Source organism: Spinacia oleracea, chromosome 5 (genome assembly GCF_020520425.1).
Source record: "Spinacia oleracea cultivar Varoflay chromosome 5, BTI_SOV_V1, whole genome shotgun sequence".
NCBI lineage: Eukaryota > Viridiplantae > Streptophyta > Magnoliopsida > Caryophyllales > Amaranthaceae > Spinacia > Spinacia oleracea.
In genome coordinates, this window is record NC_079491.1 from 21,617,499 (window position 1) to 21,629,038 (window position 11,540).

Consider the following 11,540-nt stretch of genomic DNA (forward strand, 5'->3'; position numbering starts at 1 on the left):
ATTTCATCTGTAACACCCCGACAATTCTCTCTTTTCTAAAATAATCTTTTAATATAAAACGTAGAGAATTATCAAGGCATTATCGCCCGTGTGAAAACGTAACGGCTTATTCAGAATTTTGCAGCGGAAAACATAAAACTAACTTTAGGTTTATAAATAATCGATTACAGATTTAGTCCCCAAAAATCAACCAACGAAAATAAGGAAATATAGTACGACAAGTTTAAAGTCCCAATTAACAAACCCAAGTTAACTTAGCAAATCAAAACTAAATACAAGCTCTCTATTCCCGATCCCAATGATGCAACATCTTCAAACCTGCAGATGGACAATGCTTATTGATCCTTAGAGACTGCTCACCAAAGATTGGGTCATCACAGGATCAATAAGGCATAGCCATGATCAACATGCACAAGCAAAAGCACGTAATCAGCAAAGCTGAGTACTACATACTAAATCAATAATAATCCTAACATGATACTATTAAACGATCAATCCTAACATGACACTAATGAACATAAATAAGGGCAGACAAATCATGATAATCTGAAGACCATACTTAACTAGACTAGGCTAGACTGGACTAGACTTTTATAACAATAATATTATTTTAATTGAAATAGGCAATGGACCGAGTTTTCTAGCTAGACGAGGTACGGGCGCGACTCCGTAACCTCAGTGACCTGCGATATCGAGGAACGTTTGACTGAAAATAGGACGCGGTGATCAATCCGGTCCGAATGAAAGGCCATGGGCTACCACCATGAACCCCAACTCCTGTTTGTCCGTCACTTTAGACGTGCACAGTCTAAAGCTATTGCTACTCAGTTTCACTTTACATGATTTACAAATTAACACCCTGTTATGACTCGACAATCACATAAGGCATGCAACTCACATTTATTTATAACTGTTTTTATCTTGGAATTGAGTAAGTGATCACAAGGCATCAAACAGGATTCATTCCAATTAACTCCAATCTTTTCTTTAATACTGATCAACCCCTGAATATGGGTATAAGGTTTCAACTTACTAAATGAGGTCCTCCGCCCTCATAAAGTAGTGAAAAGCTAAAAAGGGAACAACAATTAACTGATCTGAATTATATACTAAATACTCTAGTGTTCCCAATCAAACATGTTTGCATCAATCTTCCATACTAACATGTTATAATCCTCAAAATGCAATAAAGGTTTAATATGTTCATCCAACAGTATCAAACATGCAATTTCAACCTGACTAAGTTCATCAACAACATTAACATAACCAAGTTCATCAATAATACACATGGTTTCAACAATTAGCACACATTCCAAGCACGCAGGTGTGTACGTACCTTGTGTAAACAAACTGCAAGACCACTTTAATAATTCAAAAGTCGCCTACAGAGAATTCTCCGCCTAAAACAACCAACAAGGATTCCCAATCAACTTCTAATCGCTCACAGCTATAATAACACATTCTAACTACATCCTAAACATATTTAGAACTTTTCTCCAATAACAAAACTTGAATATTTGATTTCCTAGCATAACAATTATTGAATTAGTGATTGAAATTCGTTGAAAACTCTTTGCAAACACCATACTTTAAATTTTCAGCAATATAACTAATTTCAAACTACTCCCAAAACTTTGAAATCATAAAAACAATAACTTTAATAATTTATAATCATCCTACCATGCTTTAATAATTAAAACTCCTATTTTAATCAAATTATATAATCTGAAAATTACCAACTTAATTATATAAAACATATAAAATCTGAAAATTATAATTAAACCATAAAAATATAAATCTAATCCAAGAAAACATGAATTAAATTAATAAACATAATTAAAACTCTAACTTAAACATAATTAACAAAAATCTGAAAATTAATTAGTTTGTAATATCAACATATAATCTGAATTCTAAATTAAATTATCAAAACTAATAATTTAAATTATGAAAACCTTAATTAAATCATTAGAACATAAATATTACATTAATGAAATAAAAGGGTAAGGAATTAACCAAAAGAGAGAGGGAAGGGAGAGTGGTTGGCCGGAGGTGGTGCTGTGGCGCGGCGGCACGGCAACGACAATGTTATGGCGGCGGCCGGCTGGCTTGCGCAAGAAACAAGCAGGGGAGGAGATGGTTTCTACGCGAAGGAGGAGAGAGATCGAAGAGGGTGTCGGCTGGGCAGGGCTGCGACGAAGATGCAGGTGGTGGTTGGCCTGGGGGTCGCGGCTGCGCACGCGGCGGCTGGCTGGTGGTTCAAGAAAACAGAACCTGCGATTAAGGGGAGGATAAAACTAAAGAAAGAGAAAACAAAATAGAAGAGGAAGGAGGAGAGAGTACCGGCAAAGGGGAGAGGAGCACGTCGACGATGGTGAAGCAACGGCGGTCCGACGGCTTGGCAGAAGCGGCGGACGTGAAGGGAGGAGAGAGAACGGCTGAGAGGGATGAGTGTTTGGTGTTGTACGTGAGGTTGAAGGAGGGAGAGGGTTTTTTTTTTTTTTTTCTTTTTTTTTTTTTGTTTCCTTTGGTCTCACGTGAATTAGTAAAGGGAAGGGAGTATTGGTTTGGGTTTTATTGGTTTGGGCTTTCCCCAATTGGGCTAGGAGTAGGATTTAGCTTTTATGATTCGAGTCCAAAACTGAATAGGATCGTTTTCTAAATTCAATCAATTTTCGTAATTCAAATTCTTTTCAACTTAAAATTCTAAAATCATTTTCGATTTCGTAAATCGTTGAAAATATTAAAATGTAATAAATAAATGCACGTTAATTATATATTTATTTCCAAAATTCATAAATTCTTATTTAAATATATTAAATATACGTTAAAATATATAAATGAAATGTATAGAATTACGGGGGATAATTTGCTAAAATAAGCATAGAAATGCATGAAAACACCATAAAATTAGGTAAAAAGCGCGAATTTATATCGCATTCTACCCCTCTTAAAGAAAACGAGTTACGCCCTCGTAACTCATCTCACGGAATAACTTTGGGTATTTCTTCCTCAACGAATTATGTCCTCAATACAATATTTTCACTCAAATTATTCTAGCAATTGACTTCTACACTTTTCCCTCACAATGCCTCAACATGTGACATCGTAATGCTCGCATGGTAACTATTGGTGCAAGAAATTCAATCACTCTAGTTGGTCTTCCCAATTACCCTTAAAGTCAATTAACACAGAATCTCAACATATATTTCATAGTAATCTCAGTCTGTCTATCGGTTGCAGGGTGGAAAGAAATACTCATTTCAATGTTGTTCACAAGATTCACTAGGCCTTTTTGCCAAAATTTCAGACTTTATAGTCGGTAAGGATCTCAAATGTTGTCCCATAAAGATAATGTCTCCAAATCATTCAAAGCAACGCACTAGCAGCTAGCTTTAGGTCATGGGTTGGGTAATTGGCTTCATAAAGTTTCAATTGACGCGACAACAGGTGCGGAAGTCAAACGCTCTTTCAAAATTTAGAAAGCTTTCTCCCATTTCTCACTCCACTCGAATTTTGATTCCTCTTTCAACAAGTTGGTCAATGGTTTTGCTCTCTTCGGAAAGTGTTTCACAACTCCTATAATGGTCATCTAGGCTTAGAAAACTTCAAGTATCGGACACGTTCTTTGGAGTAGGTCGCTCACTCACAGCTTGAATCTTAGCAGGATCTACAGAAATTCCTTCTGTTCAACTTTTCCTTGTTACCGAACCTCATTACGCTTTTCATGGGTGTATAACTTTTGGGCTTTTCTCTTAGCTCTTGCGCCAATTCATGTATTTCTTTACATCTTTTCCAGACAACAATGATTTCTAACGATCCTGGACCACTCAAATCGTCTCTTAGATTTATTCCCTTACGTAACATAGTTCTCAATCAAGTTAGTCCTTCACTTTTCCACTGGTATCACTTATACACACATGACTTCAAGATTTGTATACTTCATTTAAGAAAAAAAACTAGATTCTTTCTAAGCGTTTCCAAAGTAATCCTCAAGATTTCATTATGCTCTTTTTGCATTCTTTGAATAAATCAGGATACCATCAGTAATATAATAACAAACTTAATTCGGAATTCGTGGGAAATCTCATTCATCAATTCCATATTTATGGCAGGTGCATTGGTTAACCCAAAAGACATTACTCTAAACCCATAATGACAATAACGAGTCCTAATGAGGTCTAGGCCCTTATCATCTATCCTCAATTGGTGGTACTTCAACACAAATCAGACTTTGAGAACACACTCGCCCAATTCAATTGATCAAATATGTCATCTATCCTAGGCAAAGGATACTCGTTCTTGATGGTGTTTAGCTCCCTAAAATCGATGCATGGTTCCATACTCTTATCTTTCTCCTTAACAAACAACTCTTGCAATTGTGTCTTAATTCGCTCATTTCAGGAGGTGTCATGCTATAAGGTGCTTTGGATATAGGTGTCGTTTCAGGATCTAAGTCTATAGTAAACTCAAAAGCTCTAACAGGTAACATACTTGTAATTTCACTCGGAAACACATCAATGAATCCACTCACAATGGCAACATCCTCGATTGTCACTAACTTCTTTAATCACCTCTGACACACTACAGAAAATAGTTAGTACTCCCTATTCATCAATTTCCTCACTTGCATTACGGAAATAAGTAAAGGTTCTTGGACTTTTCAAAACATCTATATGAGGTCAATTTTCCAATAAGGTTCCTTAAACTTACTTTCTGAACTTCACAATCTACCTTAGCCTTGTACACACTTAGCTATTCCATCCCCGAAATTACATCTAGGTCCCTCAGACTAAACTTTATCAAATCAGAAGGAAAAACACAATCTTTTGTCTTCAAAGGCAAGTTCTTAAACAACTTGGTACACTTTATGGTTACACCAGTAGGTAGACTAACAGGTAAATCAATCGCCTCAAAATCTACTAACTTCAACTTTTAACAATAGAGCACGAAATAAAAGAGCAAGTTGCCCCTGAATCAAACAATGTTTTAACTGGCACGGAGTTAATAGAAAAGTACCATAAACTACATCTGCAAAACGTTCAGCTTCACTTCTACTCATAACGAATAGTTTATCCGGAGCCTTATCCTGGTTGTTATTCTCATTAGCAGACTTATGGAAGTTCTCTTAGTTGTTCTACGCCCCTAAAGGCTTCGACCCTAATTTCCTGACTGGTTAAATCCCTACTTTCCCTGGTTACCACTCCCATTACCATTTTCATTCATATTTCTCTTGAAATTTCCTTGGTTTTCCCCAGCATTAAACTCTTTTCTTTTCTCCCCAACGACAATATTTTTCTTGTCCATTCTAGACTGCAACCCATAAATATGAGCAGCTCCCCCATACACAAAATCCAAAGATGTAGAGGTTTCCCCACCTAATCCTAAGGTGGTCATGCTATAAATCTGCAATAGTATTCATCGATGGTCATGCTCCCCATACTAATGTTTATGAATTCCTAAACTTTCTGCTTTCTCATAAAAGGTAGGGTAAACCTTTCCCTTAAGGGAGTAACAATTGAATCCTAATTGAATCTTTCAGCAGCGCTAAGCCTAACTCTATTTCTCTCCACTGTAAATCGGCTTCATCTTTCAAATACATGACAACTTGACCCACTCTCATATTCTCAAGACAATTCAAATCCCCAAACAATTTCTCAAACTCTCCAATCTGGTTTTCTAAAAAGGTGGGGTCATCTTTTCCGCCAAGAGGCGAATAGCAACAACTAAGTCATTATTGTTGGCCATTCTAGAACGCGGCCTGCAATTAGTATACTCTACTTTAGGTTTGAAACATCACCTATACGTTATCCCATACAATTTAATACTTGAATTGACCATAAAGTTCGCCTCAACCAACAATGTTCACATTAATACACATCATTTATGAAGGCACGACAATCGTTTATGAAGGTGCAACGATCGTCTACAAGATGCAATAATCATTGAAAAATAATCATCCTCGATAATTCACGAAAGACATTCACACACTGCACATAGGGCATAACCTTTTGAATCATATTGGTCATGAGGGTCTAGATTGGCCCTCACTTTCTTTATGTACTCAAATCATTTAATATTATTGTGGAAATTAAATTGATCCACAATTCACACTGAGTATGCAACCAATGGAAAATTAATCCATGACGTGTTACCTAAAGGTTGGGGTATTATGGAATCCTCAAAATAGAATAAAGAACAATTCCTTGAAAACTTTAACTTTTATTGCTAACTCCATAAATATTTATTACATCCTTCAAAATAATAAAGAACATTTCAAACTTCAATAAACTTTAACTTTAAACTATTGTAGCTTCGCTACTTATTCTCTAAAACATAAAAGAGTTAAATTAACTATTTATGACTTCAAAATATTTGTGGCCTCTTGCCTATCCATTGCTCCTGAAACTTGCGAAGTGAAATTTAGATCTCAAGATTATCGAACTCTTCTTCAGGGTCTTCATCGGGGTCTTCCTCAGGGTTTGCATCTTCACCCATGTCTTCATCTTGATTAGGCTCACTTGCCATCTCCTGTTCACTTTCGAGCTCTGCATCCGAATCACTAGAGATCTCAATGGTTGGCTCATGAGCCGCTGGGTTAGGATACTCTGCCTCAACACCTACATTCTCATTCTCCACAGCTACATCATTTTCCTCTAGGTCATTATTTACACTAATTCCCATAGGTTCTTCTGTAACTGAATCCCCAACATGACTCCCTACGATTTTACCGTCTCTAAACCCACTTTCTGCCGCTTCAATAATGGTGGTCAGAATTTCTGAATCATATTTCCATCTACCATCCCAAGTTCCATACTTAGTCAAGTTTGGAGTCCCATTATCAGAATGCATGTCTTTAAACTTTTCCTTGAGTTCTAGGTATGGAAATTTGTTAGGTAAGCAATTAATGATTGTGGCTGCTATGATATCCTTTCTCATTAAGATAGGTTGCCCTTGAACTTTAGCATAATATTCACATCCAAACACAATTTTCTTCACGTAAATATCAGGGGTTTCTATATCAAGTTTCTCGAAGGATCCTATGTTAGTATACTTGGAAAGAAACATTTTATTCCTGAAATAAACAATTCAAAGTCTCACTAACGATTTTCCAGCCAAAACATAAACAAGGTTCAATAATCAATAAGTTTGGTGGAATCAAACAATTCTTTATGCACATGTAAATGTAACACTTAAACAATTAGCACATGCACATACATAACAATCAATTTCTTATCATTGACTAGCTACTAATGCACATATAATTCTATCTTATATGCCCTTCTTATACTACCCATCTCTCATAAACTAAAGCATTAGAATCATTTATATAACGAAATAAAAGAACGAAGTTATAATAAAATTATAACATAGAATAATAACATAAATAAAATATAAAATAAATAAAGTAAAATAAATTAAGGAAATGCGTAGCGAATAAATTCGAAAATAAAATTATTAATTCGAAAAAGATTTATATTTCCTAAATAACGAATTCTAACTCTTGAAACAACTTTTAAAAAAAAAGTTTTGAACTTTTTAAAAAAAATTGTACTCATTTTTGAATAATAAATAATAAGAAAAGAATAAAAATTTCGAAAGTCACTTTAATTTGAATAAATAATTTGATTTCGAACTTAAATAAGAAATATTATATACTTTCAAACAAGATAAAAGGAAATCGGCCCCCCAAAAAAAAGTACCAATTTTTGAACACTATAAGTCTATAATACGTAGAATCTCGATTTTTAAGAAATTTATTTTAAATAACAAGATAGTTAGGCGCCTAAAAATTTATTAAAGTAAAACCTTAGCTTCTAGATACCACTTTGTAACACCCCGACAATTCTCTCTTTTCTAAAATAATCTTTTAATATAAAACGTAGAGAATTATCAAGGCATTATCGCCCGTGTGAAAACGTAACGGCTTATTCAGAATTTTGCAGCGGAAAACATAAAACTAACTTTAGGTTTATAAATAATCGATTACAGATTTAGTCCCCAAAAATCAACCAACGAAAATAAGGAAATATAAATAGTACGACAAGTTTAAAGTCCCAATTAACAAACCCAAGTTAACTTAGCAAATCAAAACTAAATACAAGCTCTCTATTCCCGATCCCAATGATGCAACATCTTCAAACCTGCAGATGGACAATGCTTATTGATCCTTAGAGACTGCTCACCAAAGATTGGGTCATCACAGGATCAATAAGGCATAGCCATGATCAACATGCACAAGCAAAAGCACGTAATCAGCAAAGCTGAGTACTACATACTAAATCAATAATAATCCTAACATGATACTATTAAACGATCAATCCTAACATGACACTAATGAACATAAATAAGGGCAGACAAATCATGATAATCTGAAGACCATACTTAACTAGACTAGGCTAGACTGGACTAGACTTTTATAACAATAATATTATTTTAATTGAAATAGGCAATGGACCGAGTTTTCTAGCTAGACGAGGTACGGGCGCGACTCCGTAACCTCAGTGACCTGCGATATCGAGGAACGTTTGACTGAAAATAGGACGCGGTGATCAATCTGGTCCGAATGAAAGGCCATGGGCTACCACCATGAACCCCAACTCCTGTTTGTCCGTCACTTTAGACGTGCACAGTCTAAAGCTATTGCTACTCAGTTTCACTTTACATGATTTACAAATTAACACCCTGTTATGACTCGACAATCACATAAGGCATGCAACTCACATTTATTTATAACTGTTTTTATCTTGGAATTGAGTAAGTGATCACAAGGCATCAAACAGGATTCATTCCAATTAACTCCAATCTTTTCTTTAATACTGATCAACCCCTGAATATGGGTATAAGGTTTCAACTTACTAAATGAGGTCCTCCGCCCTCATAAAGTAGTGAAAAGCTAAAAAGGGAACAACAATTAACTGATCTGAATTATATACTAAATACTCTAGTGTTCCCAATCAAACATGTTTGCATCAATCTTCCATACTAACATGTTATAATCCTCAAAATGCAATAAAGGTTTAATATGTTCATCCAACAGTATCAAACATGCAATTTCAACCTGACTAAGTTCATCAACAACATTAACATAACCAAGTTCATCAATAATACACATGGTTTCAACAATTAGCACACATTCCAAGCACGCAGGTATGTACGTACCTTGTGTAAACAAACTGCAAGACCACTTTAATAATTCAAAAGTCGCCTACAGAGAATTCTCCGCCTAAAACAACCAACAAGGATTCCCAATCAACTTCTAATCGCTCACAGCTATAATAACACATTCTAACTACATCCTAAACATATTTAGAACTTTTCTCCAATAACAAAACTTGAATATTTGATTTCCTAGCATAACAATTATTGAATTAGTGATTGAAATTCGTTGAAAACTCTTTGCAAACACCATACTTTAAATTTTCAGCAATATAACTAATTTCAAACTACTCCCAAAACTTTGAAATCATAAAAACAATAACTTTAATAATTTATAATCATCCTACCATGCTTTAATAATTAAAACTCCTATTTTAATCAAATTATATAATCTGAAAATTACCAACTTAATTATATAAAACATATAAAATCTGAAAATTATAATTAAACCATAAAAATATAAATCTAATCCAAGAAAACATGAATTAAATTAATAAACATAATTAAAACTCTAACTTAAACATAATTAACAAAAATCTGAAAATTAATTAGTTTGTAATATCAACATATAATCTGAATTCTAAATTAAATTATCAAAACTAATAATTTAAATTATGAAAACCTTAATTAAATCATTAGAACATAAATATTACATTAATGAAATAAAAGGGTAAGGAATTAACCAAAAGAGAGAGGGAAGGGAGAGTGGTTGGCCGGAGGTGGTGCTGTGGCGCGGCGGCACGGCAACGACAATGTTATGGCGGCGGCCGGCTGGCTTGCGCAAGAAACAAGCAGGGGAGGAGATGGTTTCTACGCGAAGGAGGAGAGAGATCGAAGAGGGTGTCGGCTGGGCAGGGCTGCGACGAAGATGCAGGTGGTGGTTGGCCTGGGGGTCGCGGCTGCGCACGCGGCGGCTGGCTGGTGGTTCAAGAAAACAGAACCTGCGATTAAGGGGAGGATAAAACTAAAGAAAGAGAAAACAAAATAGAAGAGGAAGGAGGAGAGAGTACCGGCAAAGGGGAGAGGAGCACGTCGACGGTGGTGAAGCAACGGCGGTCCGACGGCTTGGCAGAAGCGGCGGACGTGAAGGGAGGAGAGAGAACGGCTGAGAGGGATGAGTGTTTGGTGTTGTACGTGAGGTTGAAGGAGGGAGAGGGTTTTTTTTTTTTTTTTCTTTTTTTTTTTTTGTTGTTTCCTTTGGTCTCACGTGAATTAGAAAAGGGAAGGGAGTATTGGTTTGGGTTTTATTGGTTTGGGCTTTCCCCAATTGGGCTAGGAGTAGGATTTAGCTTTTATGATTCGAGTCCAAAACTGAATAGGATCGTTTTCTAAATTCAATCAATTTTCGTAATTCAAATTCTTTTCAACTTAAAATTCTAAAATCATTTTCGATTTCGTAAATCGTTGAAAATATTAAAATGTAATAAATAAATGCACGTTAATTATATATTTATTTCCAAAATTCATAAATTCTTATTTAAATATATTAAATATACGTTAAAATATATAAATGAAATGTATAGAATTACGGGGGATTACATCATCAATTTGCTCATCGGTGAAAGGATCTCCACTCATTGATGTGCAAACCTAACAAAATAATATATACATCATAAAATTAGTTATCTTCGGTTAGAATCAATACTGATGCCCATGTCAAGTTGTCAACTTATCCAGTCTGACACTGGTAAAGTAACGGGATAAAGCAGAATGTGCTACAATGTTACGCTGAAAAGCTCTAGTTCCATGCAAGAATGAAATGCTTGACATATGATTTTACCATTTGCAGTGTCAGAGGATTTAGCAAAGATTCATATTTTCTGTTATAGTTTTTGTAGTTTTCCATCCTGTTTATAGTTAGGTGTTCTGTGTGGCTTACGGTTATACCTTTTCCAGCCTGTTTTATCATTCTTGTTTACATAATCAACTAATGCTGCTGTTGCTTGCAGGTGGTTTGATGTAATGGTAGTCTAACTGACATGGTTATAGTAGGCTGAGCGATCTTCTGGATAGTATTGTAAGTTATGAGTAGAGAGATGACTGTAATTAGGTGAAGGGTATTGATGTACGTAAGTAAGTAAGTAAGTAAAGCCACAGAATAGGATTCTGATTTTCAGAATCTTCTGTTTATTTGTTATTTTGTAGAGATGCACTTTGACTATGGAGTTTTATAACCAGTAGGCACAACTCATATAGATATTACCACTTCACAAAGATTTGTACAAGATCGTAGTTACTTAGACTCATTCCCATCTACTTTGGTCAAGTTATGCATGTTAAGGCTTTATTGATCAATAAAGGTCATATTTTGACTGTTATAGTCGTTTTTGCTCCCAACTCTAACCCGTGAACTTAGATTGGTATTATAAACCCTTTAAATG

The 11,540-nt window shown here is 35.2% G+C and overlaps 2 long non-coding RNA genes across 3 annotated transcripts; both read right to left on the reverse strand.

Annotated features, from left to right (window-relative positions):
- Positions 1-228: 228 nt before the first annotated feature.
- LOC130461186 (uncharacterized) lies at positions 229-2,828 on the reverse strand. 2 transcript variants are annotated; one of them, XR_008921584.1, is made up of 4 exons: positions 2,344-2,826; positions 2,017-2,251; positions 1,337-1,400; positions 229-352 (listed from the first exon to the last, which is right to left on the reverse strand). It is a non-coding gene; the product is annotated as an uncharacterized lncRNA (long non-coding RNA). The 2 variants fall into 2 exon arrangements; XR_008921583.1 differs by having other exon boundaries at positions 2,017-2,828.
- Positions 2,829-7,911: 5,083 nt separating this feature from the next.
- LOC130461055 (uncharacterized) lies at positions 7,912-10,660 on the reverse strand. Its single transcript, XR_008921365.1, has 4 exons — positions 10,170-10,660; positions 9,843-10,077; positions 9,163-9,226; positions 7,912-8,178 (listed from the first exon to the last, which is right to left on the reverse strand). It is a non-coding gene; the product is annotated as an uncharacterized lncRNA (long non-coding RNA).
- Between the last annotated feature and the right edge of the window lie 880 nt (positions 10,661-11,540).